The sequence below is a fragment of the Pelodiscus sinensis genome, chromosome 2, assembly GCF_049634645.1.
Source record: "Pelodiscus sinensis isolate JC-2024 chromosome 2, ASM4963464v1, whole genome shotgun sequence".
Taxonomy (NCBI): domain Eukaryota; kingdom Metazoa; phylum Chordata; order Testudines; family Trionychidae; genus Pelodiscus; species Pelodiscus sinensis.
Genome location: NC_134712.1, coordinates 192,790,027 through 192,804,180, shown reverse-complemented (window position 1 = coordinate 192,804,180; position 14,154 = coordinate 192,790,027).

Genomic DNA, 14,154 nt, shown 5'->3' with positions numbered 1-14,154 from the left:
GCAGAAAGCAGCATCCAGCTGGCCAGGAAAGCTGTGTTAGTGGATGCAGGCAGTAGGACATGTAGTAGGACAGGAGGAGGCAGACTGTGCAGAAGGAGACAGGCACTTCAATCCAGCAGGGTGTGGTGGACTCTTGAAATAGAGACAGGATTTTCCTTCCCATTTACAGGATATGAGGGGACAGACTGAAGACAGGAGCATATCTCCTCATCTAATGAGGCAGAAAGGTTTGGGCTGCGTGGTCTCTTCCCACAAGGGAGATGTGCACTGTGCACCTTGACCATGAAGCTTCATTACCATTTGTTTGTTTCGCATGGTGTTTGTTTTTTGTTGGTTTTTTTTTTTTTTTTTTTTTGTAAGGTGGAGGCCTGTGCATGAATCATGTTACAGTACAACCTAGGAATGTGAAGGACTAGTCGACTATCCTATCAGATAGTTGTCTAGTCGATTCCTTCCCCCCTCCCCCCGCCCCAATATATAGAGGCAGCAAGGGGGTGGGAAGAAGAGGGGGTACTTCAAAGTGGTAGTGCCTCTACCAGAGACAGCAAGGGGGAGTACTTTAAAGCAGCAATGCTAGATTAAACTAGATGGGTTTATGAAGGGGATGGTTTGATGAGATATCATCTTGGTAGCTAATTGACCATTCATTATCAGTGGTAAATAGGTCAATGGAGGGATGATAGGAGTTACTATAGAGAACTTTCTGGGTGTCTGGCTGATGAGTCTTGCCCATATGCTCAGGGTTTAGCTGATCGCCATATTTGGGGTCGGGAAGGAATTTTCCTCCAGGGTAAATTGGCAGAGGCCCTGGAGGTTTTTCGCCTTCCTCTGTAGCATGGGGTACAGATCACAGCTGGAGGATTCTCTGCATCTTGGGGTCTTCAAAGTAGGTGAGAGGATTATTCTAGGAGGTGTTGAGTGAGATTCTGTGGCCTGCACTGTGCAGGGGGTCGGGCTAGATGATCATAATGGTCCCTTCTGACCTTAAAGTCTATGACTCTATGACTTGAAGCCTGGAGCCAGAACCCAGACTCCACACAGTGCTGTTGCTTTGAAATGCTGCGTGCAGCCCAGGGCCAGCTGGGATGTCCCCAGGCTGCATGCAAGTCCCCAGCTGACCCTGGGTTCCACTTCAAAGGTGGAGGTGCCCTATCCACTATTGATTAGTCAGTTAACGGATACTTAATGTCCTTAGTAAAACCCACCCTCCTACCTTGATTCAGGACAACTCGTGGCCCCTGAACCAACTCTTAGCTCCACCTTTAAGTCTTTGTATGAGCATAGACTCTACCATGTCCCTTGCAGACACCTGATGACATTGTCTCCTTTTAAAAAACTGAAACTAACTGGTCATGCCCATAAAGAACTTTGAATTCAATTGTGTGAGCAAGGAGAGGTATCAATCTATAGGTGTGAGGAGATTGTAGGCTATGCTTCCAGAGGAGTGTGATTCCAAACACTTCTCTGATTGCCTCACAAGACCATGGCTACGTCTACACTGGCCCCTCTTCCGGAAGGGGCATGTAAATTTCAGCAGTCGTCGTAGGGAAATCCGCGGGGGATTTAAATATCCCCCGCGGCATTTAAATAAAAATGTCCGCCGCTTTTTTCCGGCTTTTAAAAAAGCCGGAAAAGAGCGTCTAGACTGGCCCCGATCCTCCGGAAAAAGTGCCCTTTTCCGGAGGCTCTTATTCTTACTTTGAAGTAAGAATAAGTAAGAATAAGAATAAGAGCCTCCGGAAAAGGGCACTTTTTCCGGAGGATCGGGGCCAGTCTAGACGCTCTTTTCCGGCTTTTTTAAAAGCCGGAAAAAAGCGGCGGACATTTTTATTTAAATGCCGCGGGGGATATTTAAATCCCCCGCGGATTTCCCTACGACGACTGCTGAAATTTACATGCCCCTTCCGGAAGAGGGGCCAGTGTAGACGTAGCCCATGTGTTTGAAAATCCAGTGTAATTTGTGCTACTGAAACAAAATACAGGACTATGTAGCACTTTAAAGACTAACAAGATGGTTTAGTAGAAGATGAGCTTTCGTGGGCCAGACCCACTTCCTCAGATCAAATAATGGAAGAAAATAGTCACAACCATATATACCAAAGGATACAATTTAAAAAACTGGCATTCATGCTAAAATTCGACACTCTCCACACTGGACTTAACAAAGACCCCAACTATCTTACACATTACAAAGATAGCTTCCCCAATTATCACCTCTAATACTATCTTTGTAATGTGTAAGATAGTTGGGGTCTTTGTTAAGTCCAGTGTGGAGAGTGTCGAATTTTAGCATGAATGCCAGTTTTTTAAATTGTATCCTTTGGTATATATGGTTGTGACTATTTTCTTCCATTATTTGATCTGAGGAAGTGGGTCTGGCCCACGAAAGCTCATCTTCTACTAAACCATCTTGTTAGTCTTTAAAGTGCTACATAGTCCTGTATTTTGTTTCAGCTATACCAGACTAACACGGCTACATCTCTATCATTTGTGCTACTGTGAGGCAAATGGTGGCAAAAGTGCTTTGAATGCCTTTGAAGACAGCGCTATTAACATACAATGTATTTTTGCACAGATGTCAATTTTACATGCATTCAGCGCCTTTTACCCTGGGGGGAGCCCAAGGCATTTCTATATACATACAATATGCCTACAGTTTAGCCAGCTGTGAGTGGAGATTGGCATCTAAGTCTACAGTTTAATATGAGATAATTTAATTCACTAGACCTTTGGCAATGACTGACCAGCTTTAGACATACCTGGAAAATACTGTGTCAAATTAGGAGACTTTAAATACTTTTAAAATTAACTCCCAATGAAAGAAAAGTGAAAGGGACTTGGTCATGCTTCTCTGAATTGCCATAGAATGCTAGGACTGGAAAGGACCTCGAGAGGTCATCTAGTCCAGTCTCTTGCAAGTTGGATGGGATCCCCAATATTCTTGTTTTATACATCACCTATGATCCTAAAGACCTCTAATTCTTGCCCTATCAGAAAGAGTCAGTTGTCATACAATGTCTTTGTTGGCTACTATCATTTGTGCTCTGCTTAACTTGCCAGGAAATTGGATACTTGTATTCACTATAAAGAAGAAGTGGGTGTAGCTTGAAAGCTTGTCTCTCACTTCTGAAGTTGGTCCAATAAAAGTTATTACCTCGTCTACATTGTCTCTCTTCTGTCCTGGCACCAACAGAGCAATTTCAACACTGCAAATGTATTTTTCTACACGCTAGTAATTATTCAGATGAGGCAAAATATTTGGCTTTGGAAGTTGGACTTTATCAGTGCATGTCTTCTTGAGGTCATGTTCATCAAAAAGATACACTTTCCTTAATAGTTTCATTTTAGGAATTCAGTACATCTTTTTACATTTGTTTGCCAGTGGCCTTTTCACCATTAGAAATATTCACGAATTAACAATTTTAGGAGTCTGTGCCACTTGAAGTAGGTTCATTTAACTTGAAAAAAAATATTAGCAACATATATAATGACTTACATATTCATAATTATTTAAAGGTCAAGTACATATATGTTTCCTGGGTTAAATTTTATTAGAAGAGAATGGTATTTTGATATCAAGATAGGCATGAACCATGAATAAAAATTGAACGGGTACTACAAAAATTATAAAGCATAACACATTTTGTTCATGTAAAATATACCTGTAAGTTATCTTATAATTTTCCTTATCTCAACAGAAGAGCAAGTTTCTCTAGGCCATTTTCATTAATTAAGAACGCCTAACTGCAGCAGGGTCAACAGCCACCATGGTCCTGGGGGCAAGTGTGAAGTGGCTTGGCTCTATGCACCCATGGAAGGGGTGGAGCCAAGCCCTGAAGGGGTGAGGCTGAGGGCAGTCAGCTGTTAGAGCCACCCAGAGAGTGGTGCTAGGTCCCACCCCCTCCATGCCTCCAGGGCCACACAGAGCAGCACTTCCGCAGCAATTCCAAGGGGCCTCAGGCTCTGGCAGCAGCGGTAGCCAGGAGCTCCAGTTCCCTTTGATACACTGGACCCTGGCACAATTGCTTCCTTTAACATCCCCTCCCCTCTGCCTGCCTAGTTGTTTAACTTTGCAAAGGATTTTCTTAGGCTGCTAAGAAGGTAAGATTTTTTTCCTATCAGTGTTCTTGATTCCCCCAGCTTTTGACATACAAATGAGACCAATGTAATACTAGACTGCTGACAATGGTGTTTTACAGCAGCTGGCTTCAATAGCCTGTCCTAACTTAAGCAAAGTAACGTTTGTAATCTTGCTATAGAAACAGCAATTTAAAATTAATTGTTACCGGTGGGGTTAAAAGAAAACAAACCCTTCTGAATATTCACAAGAAGATTTACTTCTATAGCCTTCATTTCATTCCAATCATTGTATTTCCATTTGTGTTTCCTTACATTTACTTAGTGTTATAGAGAATCCTGGTTATATTAAAAACCCTGTAATCAGCCATGTAATGTTTGTCTAGAGATAAACACTGTTAGCAAAATAAGTTTCAAAATGTTGGGCAGCTGAGATCATTTCACAATAGATGTTCTCAACTGGCCAATGAAGAAACAGTAACAGTGAATTATCAATGCATAATACAGATCTTGCCATTGTATAGTGATGGGGATGCTCTGCTAGTGAGTGGACTACGTGAGTGGCCCACCTGAATTTCCATGGGCCGCATGTTTGTTGTAATCACCACAGTCTCCTAGGTTAGTTTTGCTAATTGTGCTTGCATACCTAAAATTTGCAGGGTGCGTGAATTGAGCCACAGCAGCGCTTTGTTTGGATGAAGAGAGATTGCACAGCTCTCATTTCATGTTCCCTTGTTTTTCATGTGTGCCGCTTTAGTACTACTGGTAGGAAAAAAACCTATGTCGAAGGAAACCAGTGGAATTTGGCAACCCTGCACATGGGCAATGGTAAACAAAATGTCACATGGGCCACTTGTAGAACTCCGATGGGCTGCTCACCACTGCTATAGTAGCTGTTTATCCATATGCAGTCAATATATCTGGATAACATGGTGATTCTTGTAGTAGCAATATATGTGCAACTATCCAGTGTCTGTGTTTGGATTGCTGTAAAAGCACTCAGGTTGAGAGCTGTAATATGTTTTGAGGGAAACCCTTTATGAGAGAATTACAGCATATTCTGCACACATAATGCAACTTTTGCACAATTCACTAAAAACAATCTTAGGTCATGATTTCTAATGGAGATATTGAAGACCCTCTTTCATAAACTTGTTACTCTTTTTATATGAAATAAACTAGAAGACTTACCTGGCATTGTTTGGGTCCTTCAGGGCAGGGGGTCAGCAGTGTGGAGGGTGCAGGAGTCAGGGCAGGGTGTTGGGTGTGGGGGGGGGGGGGGTTCAGGGCAGGAGGTAGGGGTGCAGAAATCAGAACAGGTTGAGGCTTCAGGGCAGGGGTTTGGGGGGTGTGGATGGGGCTCAAAGCAAAAGAGTGCAGGATTCAGAGCAGGGGAGAGTGGCTCAAGCCAAGAGGCTCAGAGAGAGGACTGGAAGGTCAAGGAGGGCTCACCAGGGCCTCTTGAAGGGCAGGGTTGGCACTATAGCTGCTGTCCCCAGCTCCTCCTGGGATGGGGTTCCAAGGAGAAGGCACTTGGGCTGCAGTGCCAAGCCCCAGTTGCTGGCTGCTTCGGTGAGGGGGTGGGACAGCCAGGGGCTTGGTCTTCAGTGTCCGGCCCCACCAGCATTACTCCTCCAAGTGAGGAGACCTCGAGGGACCAGGGCTGTGTGGTCTGGCCTAGGTCACCAGTCTCTGGTGGGGCTCCTCCAGGTCAGCAGGGCTGTTGACTGGCTGGGGCTGTTGGCCTTCCTAGCTTCCCCCACCCTGATCTGGTGTTGCAGCTGGGGGAAGGGTTTGGGGCAGAGGGGCCACTTAACTGGACAGGTGGTTGGCAACATGGAGAGCCTTGTTCCCAGTTGACCACTCTCTTCCTGGTGTGGCCACCAGTGTTCCCTCTAAACTGTATGGCAGCACCGCTTCACAGAGCCCAGAGCCTCTGACTGGGCAGGGCTGATTAATCACCTGTGAAGTTGTGTTACCATGCAGCTTAGAGGGAACACTGGTGGCAACCTCCATGGTCACTTTGCAATATAGCTGCTCCTAGTAGTCACTGCAGTATAACTGTCCTTCCTATCAGCCTCCTCCCTGTTCCTGTAATGGAAAACAATGTCATTCCAAGCACATCCTGTTTTCCTGCCACAACCAAACCCTGACCCTGCTTTAAGCTAGGATAAGAGGAATTTGGAGGTCCTAACTCTTACCATTTAGGAGTTCTTGAACAAATGGACTCACAGACAGACAGATGGATGGACTCATGGACAGACAGATACACACACAAGCGCTCTAAAAGATAGCTAGATAGATAGATTCCAATTGGCTACTCAAGTCAGGCATTTGCTAATTATTTATATATAGGTCATTTTCCATTACAGACGCAGTGTAATTGAGAAGATTGTTGTTTATAACTAGGCATTTATGATTTTATGGGGAAAATACCCTTTGGGCTGGAACATTTATGTAGTCTAGCTCTAAGTATGAGTTTTAAGAGAGATTTTGGTTAAATTTTATTTGTCTGTGAGCTACCCTGGAGTGCAAAAGCAGGGTTTGTATTTTACATTCATTTTTTCTGGTGCTGTTCTTACACTTAAATAATGCAGAATTAAGGCCTACAAAGACTTACAGACATGCTTAACCTTCCAAATGTGAATAGTCCTATTGACTTCAATGAGGCTACTTAAATGCATATGACTTTGCAGGATCAAGGCATTTGTTCTGATAGTTTAAGATTGCCCTGCATATTACTCCATGAAAATAGCTTGCAGAGAGCCAGTCACAAAATCATAGCTAATTTAGGAATAAGCAAGACCAGCATATACTGACTTTTTATTGATCACTTCCAGAATACTCACCTGGTAAGGGACTGGAACAGACTCTTTGTGTGTGTCCAAATCCCTGGTATTTGGATTATTCATTTTGTTTAGATATATAGAAAATAATACAGAACATATGTCATAAGTTAGCAAGGTTGGATTACAATCATACAGATTTCCTGATTTTTTACATGTAAGATGAAATATCTCAACCTAGTACTCACAATGAGTACTTGTGGCTTAGTCAATTTATTTCAATCAGAATGGAATAGGTACCACCGCTGACACATGAAAACTCTGTCATAATCTCACGAGACCTATGACAGCACTGTATTTTAACTTGAAATAATACTATTTTTCACTAATATTGCATTGCATTGGAGGATCTCAGCATGCTTTACATATCTGAACTGGTTAAGCCTCTCCTATTGACCACAACAAATAAGTATTAGCAACACACCCACAGAAAAGAATGAGAATGTTTTTAATTATTCCTCATAGTGTGAGATATTCTAAGCATACACATTTGAAACATTCAAGAATAATTACATTGATTTTGAGTGTCAAGGATCTCCCCCTGTGAAACTCAGAATCCTGTTTGACACCACAAGAGGAACACATGAAGCCCTCAACTTACACTGCAAACAAATCACTCAGTCATTTGTGAGGATTATTTTATTCAGTCTTTGTTAATGGTTTCTCCATAATAAAACAAGCTTCATACTGGTTTTGGTTCTATCTGATTAAAATAACAGTACTCTATATCCCTTTCACGCTTCATCTCTTCTCATCTGTCTGCATCTAACTTTGAGAACAACAGTACAAGAAATTCCTTGTTTAAATGTGTGACTCCAAATTTTGCTTTTTAATCATATGTTGGTTTTGCCATAAACATGAATGTTTTAACTGAAATATTTTAGTCTTTAAATGTTTGTTCTTATGGAGTTCAGATTCGGTGTCATTGCAACTTGATTTTAATGTCAGATGCACAAGAGTCAGTCTTATTCACCTACTTTGGCTTATGCCTTCCAGGCCACTAACCAAAATACACTGCCTACATGTTAGTAGGGAACCAAACCGCTGTGCATTTTAAGCAAAGGTCATATCATTATTTTTAAAGCAATATTTACAAAAAAGAAAATTCACCATAAAATATATTTTGATGAAAGGGCATCATTGTTGGCTTCTCCAACATCCTTCAGAGGATTCCGTGGAGAATTATCAACAGCTACAGACTAACATGGCTACATCTCTGAGAATTGTAAAAGTGAGAATTTGTCCAGTTTGCTCTTGCTGAATTGATCAATTGGTGAGAGAAAACTGGATAAATGCTCACTTTTGTTAAAAAAAAAAAAAAAAAAAGTAGGGTGTAGTGCAGAGAAACAAGCTGGGGTGGAGGTAGTGAAGATGCTAGAATCATCCAGGCGGGTGGGAGGAGAGACAATATACAGGGGGTCATCGGAGTTCCGGTGACTGGCAACAGCCACATGGGTGGGTTACTTGGGTGAGCAGCTGGGGTTGTTCCCATTTTCCCATTGGGAAATATGGTCACCTTAGTTGCAAGTGACTGAAGGATAATAGAGACTGAATAGCTAGTTTCTAATAACAAAGTCTATCAGGGCTCAACCCTGCAAACATCTGTGAATGTGAATTTTGGTCCTGATTCAGTCAAAAACACTTAGGGCTGATGTACAGAGGGAGTTTAAACTAGTTTAAGTTGAATTAAACTAGATTGAAAATGCTTGTGTACACACAACTCAATTAATTATAGCACACTAATTCTGATTTATTGGGAACTCTGAACTCTTTCAAAGTTAATTAAATTTGCAGCAAATTGAGTTAGTTCAGTATGTTACTTGTGTGGACACTATTTCTGTGCACTATTTTGGTAGTCTTTCAATGGCTGTCCCACACTGTTTTGTGAGCAACCATTAGTGACTTGTCTATTTACCTATTTGCCCTCCACTGCTCTATTGTAAAGTTGAATAAATGTCCCTTCCCCCTTGTTAAAAACAAGTTGGAGTCAAAATTTGTTCATTTCCTATGGGATTGCTGCAATAATAATCCATTCCACATACTCTATAACATGCCTTAATCAACCACTTGAAGTCATGATGAGACCCTTGATCTCACTGTTATCTGGGGAAACTCATGTCAGTTCAGGAAACTCTTGTGTTTAGTCCCCAGAATAAAGATTTTTGTGTGGACATTGCTAGGCAGATATCCACTAAGGGCGACTACCAGAGCACTGATCAATGCTATGTAACATCAAGCAGCACAGATGGACTTTCATTCAAACCAAGGGATGCTAGGAAAAAGTCAAACAGCAGAAAAGTCACCTGTCAAATTTCTGGAGGAGCTGGGCAGGATTTTGTCCAATTATATGACCACTCTACCCAAAAAGGTTGTGGCCACTGTTGCCTGCATATTCCCCATAGCCACACCCAAGGAAAACCAGCAAGATTCATTGGAGGATGAACATGAAGGTGTTACCCCAAATTTCACTGGAGACCACCCCAAGGTTACATTCTTATGGATTTATTAAATGAGGAATTAACAATCCACTATACGATTATTAAACCAAAGGGGATTGAGCTGTGTCATAATGTCGCTATAGTGTTAAACTCAGTGGGAACCAGCTCTCTCTCGCACACATTCATTCATGCCCTTAGGCACTCACACTCTTACACCGACAAAAGGTTTCAGAGCAAGTTAAGACATACTATGTCCAGAGCATCTGCCTACAGTGATGGATCCCAGCTGGGGAGTTGATCATAAAGAGGGATTCTGTCACATGCTCTCTCCTTTTATTGGAACTGGGCAGCTCCTGTCATGCACTCAGGGTCCTTCCTCCAAGTTCCTCACCTAGGAACATGCCCAGGCCTCCCTTGATCTGGGTTCTTTGTTTGCTTAGAGCAGCAGTGTCTCTCAGACTGCTTTAATTAGTCACCACCTGGCTCCACCTGTTTAGCTTTGCTGTTTCCCTCACTCCAAACACTCCAGTCTCTTCTCCATTCACACACACATTCTTATCACAGGGTGGAATGCAGCTTAGAGCAAGTTACAAGCAAAAGTAGCTGAAAGTTCCAAAGATTACAAAGCTCAACAATCTTACCACAAGTTGCATAATTTAAAAGGTAAGATAGCTAAAAGTTACAAAGATACCTTCCAAAGCACAGCAACTCACTGAGAACAATTCCCATCTACAAATAATCAGTAATAAAGTGACGAAAGTTAGAAGACAACTATGCCCCCTCAAATAGGATATGTCTACATTGGAGGGTTCTTGCACCAGAAATATGCAAATGAGACTAAGCGTGGAATATTGCAGAGCCTCATTTGCATATCTAATGAGCGGCCATTTTTCTGGAAGAGGCTCTTGCGCCAGAAGGAGCGTCTACACTGCCCCTTCTTGCGCAAGAAAAACTCTCTTGCGCAATGCCGCTATGCTGGTTATTTTCAGGAAATATTATTTGGTGGGGGGGCGGGAGTGAGGGTTTCTCAAAAATCAAAAAGGGGGTGTGATGCTGAAAAGTTTGGGAACCACTGTTCCAGTGCAATGCATTTCTGGAAAATTTAAATGTAAATCAAGTAATAGCTCAGGCAGAGGCTTTAAACAACAGAAGAGGCCAGTGAAAATCTGTCCCATTAAAGCCAGGTGCCTGACAGCAGTTCAAAAATTGAGCAGACACAATGGAAGCATGGGATTTTCTAAAATTTTAACTAGCCTGGCTTCTGCTATGCATCCAAAATACAAAGTGAAAACAATCCCAGAATGCATATTGTTGACCAGCTAAACAAGGGCTACTCAACTTCGGAAGTCCCGGGGCCACAATGATACTCACAGCACTTGCCGAGGGCTGCAGTTTAAGTGTGGTTGCATATACATGCAAATATAGATGCAAATATTTGCAAATAGCTTCTTTCACATGGACAGGCATGAATACAAAGATTAAGGCAAGACTACACAACACACAGGCCCCATGTAAGTCAGTTCTGCTGATATTAATAAAATGCAATATTTACCCGATTTCTACCCATATGACAGCACTTTTAATGAGCAATGACAGTCCAGGAATGTAACTACTAAAATGCATAGCAACAGACGACCATTATGGTGACTACTTTTTTGTTTTGGCTCCCACCCATGGACCACATGCTGAGCCCCACATAAACCCAAACCACACTCTGGGCTGTATACAAATGGGTCATGTGTTGAGTAGCCCTGAGCTAGACAAAAGATCATGGGATACCCTCAAAGAACTCCCCATGCTTAATTCACAGTAAACTTCTGCTATGTGTAGTACACAGTGATGAGAACTGAAAGTAGAGATAGAGTCCCGTGTGCACACTATAACAGCAACTGAAATGCTGCTCTCTCAGTGTTTCTCAGCCAGTGGTACAAGTACCCTTAGGGGGGTACTCAAGAGAAGTCTGGGGGGATTCGTCAACACAACTGAAATTTGGAGAAAACTGAATTTTTGTTTTAAGTTTTACAGCGTTTTATTATTTGTGTACTTTTTACACCCAAAAATTTCATCACCCACCCACCTACGATTAAGTTGTTTAAACAAATGTGTTGCAATGGTAGAAAAAAAATGTGTCTCTCTGAAAACTGTAGGTACTGGAGGAATTATAATTTTTGTGTGTGTGAAAAAGGGGTACTTTAGAAAAAAAAGGTTGTGAAACACTGTGCTAGCTGAATAATAGGCATCCTCTAGTAGACAGCCCTTCGGCATGTGGTTAAGTCTCATTAATTTCACTGAGGTTTAAGTACCTTCCTAAATCAAGGTCAGTTAAGCACCTCAAATAAAGATACTCCTGCATAAATTGTTTGCAGGGCTGGGACTTTACTGTATGGAATACATTCTGAGAAAAGTTTCAGCAGCTGAGTTATTTAAAACTAGAGCAGAACTAGCACTAAGTAACAAGATGTTGCAGTTCTGCATAGGCATGAGGATGGAAGATGCAACTCAAGTCTTTCATATCCACAATTTAGTGATCAGCATAGTAGCAGTGTGCTGATGAACAACTGCCAGTGAATCAGATTGCAATCAGTGTACATGACAATGGTGCTAAGTGCAGTGAAATTCCAATCTGTGTAGGAAAGGCCACACCTCAGCAAAAAATCTGAATCTTCAAAATATTTCAGACAAAGCCTGTATATTATGGCAAAATTAAACTGCAATTTAAAAATAAACATCAGATTCAGTTCCACATCATTTGCAAGGCCAAAGAAAGGTCTAACAGTGCTATTGTCAGCGCATATTGACAGCTGGTGACTCTCATAATGGAGAGGAAAATAACATTGACCTTATATATTTTAATAAGAAACTTTGAAATATTATTGCTGATAATCTATTTAAACAAGCTGTTTAAATAAACAATCACATAGTAATTAATATTTACATATTGGTAACTCAGGGCTGCTTATGTTCTTAGGATATCAAAAGAAAGTTCCACAGGAAAAGTTTAATAATCAATGTAGTCATTCTTGTAAAATTAATTTTTAAAATAGGTATATACCCAGAATATTTCATATTATAATGTACAGCAGGAGCAAACACTATAGATAGCATTGTGAAGGTACTTGTATTATACAGATCTCTTTCCAGCTATTAGTAATTTCCTCAGGATTTTCTTATTTATATTGTTATTTATTATTTGCATTACAGCATTGCCTGGATACCCTGCAATCTGATCCATGTGGATGTGTGAGGTACCCATGTAGATTTCCACTGAAATCAATGGGGCTCACTCAGCCCTCGTGCAGACTCAGCACAGATGCAAATTGGGGTTTATACAAGGTTGAGGGTGAGGCACAATAGTTGGACATTGAGCATAATATACAAGGTTGCAAACACTAATTAAACATCAATTAGAGACATTATAAAGTATTTTTGGATTGTCCCTCCCTGCTTTGGTTTGTTTATTTGGAGTGCTTAATAAGATAAACAAAGAGAACATTGTAAGTTATTGACTGATACCCCTTTTTGGATTGAAATTTCACACATTAAGGACCAGACCTTCAGCTATGTAAATCGGCACTTGGTCCTCAATCTCTTCTCTGAGATGATGAGTTTTGGGGAAATTTTTGTTTGTTTGTTTTTTAGTGTTGAGTAAAATCTGTTCACCTTACTGGTAATGAATATGTAAAAAAGCTCAGTGTTGAAAAATATTCATCTTTTTTGCCCTTATACTGTATAATTCAAAGAGCTGAAATTTAAAACTTCAAACTTAGCAATTGATTAGCCATCAATATATATTGGCAACTTCAAACATTTGTGGTTAATTTCCATTTTTCAAAGGTTTACAACATGTGCACTAAGCTAAGATCTTTAAATTGTCTTATTTGTACCATCCACCAAAAGTAGAACAGGAAGAACATTTGTGATCAATGGCTCTTACCCATTCCAATAATATACACTTCAGACTTGGTGAGCAGTTACAGGAATTCTAGCCTGATACTCATTGCAACTGCAGACCCTCAGAAAATCCTACAGCAATACAATCAGACTTATAGTACTCCTTCACAGTGTATTTCAAAAGCAGTTTGAAATTGACATGTATCACTTAGTTGTGGTAAGTTTCATAATGCCTGTCAGCTGCTCCCACAAGGAAAGCAATACTACTATATATGAATAAGGCATTGTTGTGTATATGACACTTCTCTACTGCTGAGGACACTTGCTAAAAAAGGATAGATTAAAACTAATGGTAGGGAAGAGAGAGAGAGAGAGAGAGAGAGAGAGATGAAGCAATGGGTAAGGGAAGAAAGACAAAGCAAGACTGAAATCATGTTTTGTTAGTCTTTAAGGTGCTGCTAAACTATTAGTTTTTTAAGTTTTTTTCTTAGTTTCAGTCTTGCTTTGTCTTTTCTCCCTTGCCCAATGCTTTGTCTCCCTCTCTCTCTCTCTCTTTCCCTACCATTAGTTTTAATCTATCCTTTTTTAGCAAGTGTCCTCAGCAGCAAAGAACTGTCATACACACAACAATGCCTTATTAAAGGATTGGTGACAATCACAGCATAAGAGTGTGGCTTCTTTGTTCCATAGTTTTCCCAGAGGGACAGAGGCAGCGTGGCCCTAAACATTTAGGGCATGTCTACACTGCAGGGCAAAAGTTGAATTAAGATACGTAACTTCAGCTATGTCAATTGTGTAGCTGAAGTTGAAATAGCTTAATTTGACTTTTGGCGCTGTCTACACAGCAGGAAGTTGAAGGAAGAACACACTTCCTTTGACTTCCTTTACTCCTCATGAAATGA